We start from the raw sequence: 5,544 nt of genomic DNA on the forward strand, positions 1-5,544 counted from the left end.
AGTCTCCAGCATATCTTCGATCAGAAGGAGTTAAACATGCGACAGCGTCGATGGGTCGAACTGCTCAACGACTACGAATGCGCAATCAAGTATCATCCAGGTAAGGCCAACGTTGTGGCCGATGCCCTCAGTCAGAAAGAAACCAAACCTAAGTGTGTACATACGTTACAGCTTACTATCCACTCCAGTGTTCCTACCCAAATCCGTGACGCTCAGGTTGAACCATTGAAGGTAGAGAACCTCAAAGCTGAGTCCCTTCGGGGCATGGAAAAGCAACTCGAACGCAGGGAAGACGACACTTACTATTTCATGGAGCGTATATGGGTTCCATCCTATGGAAACCTATGAGAACTCGTAATGGACGAAGCACACAACTCTCGTTACTCGGTACATCCTGGTTCTGACAAGATGTACTAAGATCTCAAGACTTTGTACTGGTGGCCCCACATGAAAGCTAACATAGCAACTTATGTTAGTAAATGCTTGACCTGTGCAACGATTAAGGTTAAATACAACAAGCCATCAAGACTACTCCAACAACCAGAGATCCCAACATGGAAATGGGAGTAAATTTCCATGGATTTTGTTACTGGTTTACCTAGATCTCAGCGAGGAAATGATACCACCTGGTTGATCGTGGATCGACTGACCAAATCTGCACACTTTCTGGCAATCAAGGAAACCGACAAGTTTTCTACCCTCGCAGACATCTATTTGAAGGAAGTAGTTGCTAGGCACGGAGTTCCAACTTCCATCATTTCTGATCGTGACCCACGTTTTGCATCTGATTTGTGGCAGGTGATGCACAAATCCTTTGGCTCACGTCTAGACATGAGCACAGCTTATCATCCACAGACGGATGGGCAGACTGAACGCACCATCCAGACTCTTGAAGACATGCTTCGAGCATGTGTAATCGACTTTGGTAACGGCTGGGAAAGGCACCTAACTTTGGTGGAGTTTTCGTATAACAACAGTTACCACACCAGCATCCAGGCTGCTCCGTTCAAGGCTTTGTATGGACGGAAATACCGATCACCCTTATGCTGGGCCGGAGTTGGCAACAGCCAAATCACTGGCCGAGAACTCATCATCGACACAACGGAAAAGATTGCCCAAATACGACAACGAATGGCGGCAGCTCGTGACCATCAGAAAAGTAACGCTGATAGACGCAGGAAACTGCTCGAGTTCCAGGCTGGGGATTGAGTGCTACTTAAAGTCTCACCTTGGAAAGGTGTGGTTCGCTTTGGTAAACGGGGCAAGCTTAATCCGCGTTATGTCAGACCTTTTGAAATCACTGAGAAAATCGGCAAAGTGGCGTACAGACTAAATCTGCCCGAAGAGCTCAGTGGTGTTCACAACGTATTCCATGTGTCAAATCTAAAAAAGTGTCTGTCAGATGAGACCCTCATAGTTCCTTTCAAGGAACTCACTATCGACGACCAGTTGCGATTCGTCGAGGAACCGGTGGAAATTATGGACTTGGAAGTTAAGACTCTCAAGCGTTCCAAGATACCTATTGTTCGGGTTCGTTGGAACTCCCGTCGTGGCCCAGAGTTCACCTGGGAACGAGAAGACCAAATGAAACGCAAGTACCCCCAGTTGTTTAAGAAAATTGAGTCCACTACTAAAGCTACTGCAGAATTTCGGGACCAAATTCCAAACCAACAGGGGGATGATGTGATGCCCTAGGAAAACCAGGAAACCATGCAACCTAACTAGCTTCCTCAGTGACTACGTGCTAAATTTCGGGACGAAATTTCTTTCAACTTGGTGATGATGTGACACCTCACGAAAACGCTCAACAGAACTAACTTCTTCGCTGATTGCTTACTCAATTTCGGGACGAAAATTCTTTCAACATGGGGATAATGTGACATCCCGTACTTTCAGGTTAACGCCGTTAACCTTTTTCTGTTAATTAAAATTTTTAAACGCACAAGTTAGTAACACGCGAACAAACAAACGGATTTAATTTGATTAACTTTGCAAAACAAGGGACTTGTGTGTCATTCTATAAAGTTATGTTAATAACTTCTTGTCCAAGTTTAAGAATTGGAAAACTTGGAGGACCTTTTGTGCATTTGCTAAAGTTTTGTTTAAAAAAATAATAAAACCAAACCCAACCCTAGATCCCTATTCCCCAGACGTCGACCTCTCCCCTTCTCTCTCTACTCTCTCTCTAGAAAACTCAAGAAAGAAGCTAGGAAAACTTATCTTTTCGGGTTCTTGATCTTCATCTCTATCGTCCTAGGTAATCCCTCTAACATACACTCATAACTTGTTATTCATGGCTGTGTTTCTTGATTCTACATGAATTCTTGATCTTGTTGTGACTATTGATGCATGATAACATGGATGCTATGTGTTAGGGTTTGCTTGAAACACGTATTTTAATGCCTAGATGATGATACTTGTTAATTTAGTAACTCTATGATCATGTATGCATGCTAGGGTTTTGGTTATATATGATCTTGATAATGAAAATTGATGCTAAATTCGTGTATGTGATGTTTTTATGGTTTTTGATTGCTAAAAATACTGTTATAATGTCATAAACATGTTTTAATTGAAAACTGAATTCAAACAGCTTCTGATCAGAACTTACAGCTGACTTGTATTGGCTGTAACGTGGACAAAACGTGACAAAAACATGTGTTTCTTGTGTCTAAAATGTAATTCCAGGAAATATCTTTAAAACCCCACTGGAATTGCATTTTTTTCGACGAAAATTGAATGTTTTATGAATTTTTCGGTATCGAAGGGTCATGCTGCAATTTCTGGCAGAATTTGCAGCCCATTACGAATGTCATAACTCAATTTAAGAATTGAGTTATGATCTTAAATTTTTACTGTAGGTAGCTTCAGGTAATTCAAAAAATCTCAAGCTGGAATTTCGTCAATCGGATAAACGAGGAATTTTAACTGAATTTTTTCGTAAGCTGCAGTCAGAAGTGACGAATCTGATTGCAGCTTAGTAAATGAATTTTTACGATTTTTGGTAATAGTTAGACCTTGAAATTTTAACACAAGGCCTAACCCTCCGAGTGGTACGTCACATAAAAAATCATAATTTTTGAAGACTGGTAAACAGGTTAAACAGGTCACCAAAAACAACCTATTTTCAGTGATTTTTCTATGCAATAAAGCATGAATGCATAACGACCGAACTTACTACTTTTAGTATCCATGCTTGTTTGATAATTGTATAGATAGCATATTTAATATCGTAGAAAGGTTGTGAACATGGTTAGGGAACCATATGATAGACGTGCTATGTGATTGCTTGTTTTTGTGCTAGTTGCTAGACATGTGTAGGACTTTCTTGCAAGGTCTAAATAAAGTCTAATATACCATGGTAACTATTATAGGGCGTGGTCGGTCGCTCTACATTTCATACACTTAATTTAATCTGCCGAGCTAATCTAAGGTGAGTTCACACTTTCTACAAGGCATGGGATTCCCGGTGGTTTGGGAATGGGTTAAGGAATAATAATGAAACCTGCGTATCCTCCTTGGGTAGGATACGTACCTCCATCCTCCATGGGAAGGATGACAACATTTAATCCTGCGTATTCTCCTTGGGTAGAATACGTACCTCCATCCTCCGTAGGAAGGATGACAACATATAACTTACTAGACAAAACTCTATCATGAAGTCCCTCATTTTTATATCGACTTAATCGCCGGGCCATTGGCGAACGGGTCATTAGTTAAATAGCGCTATTAGGTCTGACAAGCCTCACACCGTGCCGCAAAGGACGGGAGTGGACTAATGTACTTGGGCACTTAGTCAATGATGATAGACATTGACGCATGGCACATAATCATGACTAAAGTCAGTAATCGATATGGTAACGGGTCTAGTGGTTTACAACATGGGGGGTAGCCCCCACTGGTTTTGGTTTAGGAAACAAGGAACTGGTTAACTCATGGTTTTCGAAATATCTTACGATTTTTGGAACAACATTAAAATGGACAACCAAATGTGAACTCTCTCAACTTTGTTGTTGACTCGTTGTTACATGCCTTGCAGGTCGTTAGGTACTTAGCAGGAGCTTGCTTGGGAGGAGTCGTTGTGGGACATGGACTGTTGTGTGCCATGTTAAACTTACGAACTTTAACCTTATGAACTATGAACCTATCTTTTGGTTTTGAACTTAATGCTTCCGCTGAAAACTTAGACTTCGCTAAATTGATTTGTCGCCAATTATATTGTTTGGTTTGGATTTTATCTATTTATTTATGTTGTTCAATATGATTGGTGGCTGCATCCTGGTCAGTCACGCTCCCTGCGGTTATACTCCGCTTGTGGATTTTGGGGGTGTGACACCCTGAACGTACGACAAACATATAAATCTGTATACAAGATTATCTTAAATAATTATCCCAAGTTATAAAAGAATATTTGTGCCTTGTGCATTTAAATCAATTTTCATAAATGCTTTCAAAAGAGTCGATTAGTTGTATTTACCAGTGTAAACTGACTTTTTTTTCAAAAAGACTAAGTGACAGGTATTATTCGGAATTGGCTGGAAGCTTCTGAGCGTTAGTTAAAGAATCTTGCAAGTTCTTAATGTTTAAAGTCTGTTGAACAATGTTTTATATTATATTTTAGATCCGCCTGTGGATCCTATCTTACAACCGTCTGTATTATATTCTATTTGTACTTTACATTTCGGTTTGTAATAGTATTTTCCTCCAAGACTTTCGTTGTGCTATAAACTGTGTATATTTGACTATGAGGATATCAACTACGTCACGATACTCCCCATCGGGCCTACTGGTAATATGTGGAAATATAGGGGTGTGACAGCAAATCAGGGAGATGTTGATGAGGAATAAAGATCAGCATTAAAGAAAGGTTTTAGCATCATCTGTTCTAGGAGGAGATTGTTGGATCATGTGGACCCCGCCAAAAGAACAGAGGATTGAAAGCCAAAATGTTTTGCATCATCTGATCAACAATAACAGTGCTTAGAAGAACATACTCCTCCAAATGGCAAAGGCATCAACAACTGCTACACTCAAAGGTCTGCGAAAGCTAAAGTCTGATGAAGACAAAGTCTGCTGTTTTGAAGGTCTGACAAAGTGAACCACTGATGAAGAAAAGTCTGCTGATAGCAAAGGTCTGATCACCCTCTGCTGAAAAAGACAAAGTCTGTTTGGATTTGGTGAAAGTTATTGAGGCAGGTGATCGTGTGATCGTAGTTAATGTTTGTTGAAAGTCAAGTTGTATTGCATGTATTGATTTTTTTTTTCAAAGTAAAGATTTTAAGGTTGTTAGTATATTCTTTTGATGTTTTACAGCTTCTGTATCGAAGTTTAATAAGCACATTTCCAACAGATATGAACATTCGGAAAAGTAATTCTCTTCTAAAAAATATATAGTGATTCGTTGTTTAATAAAATGTGGTATGAATGATTTTCTAAAAACAACATGTGTTTGCACATACTTTCAACCAGATATCACTATTTAAAATAGTAGTTCTCGCTTTTTATGATGAAAGGTAGTGAGTACTTTTGATTATTTGTTTAGGC

This window comes from Helianthus annuus, chromosome 11, assembly GCF_002127325.2.
Source record: "Helianthus annuus cultivar XRQ/B chromosome 11, HanXRQr2.0-SUNRISE, whole genome shotgun sequence".
Lineage (NCBI taxonomy): Eukaryota > Viridiplantae > Streptophyta > Magnoliopsida > Asterales > Asteraceae > Helianthus > Helianthus annuus.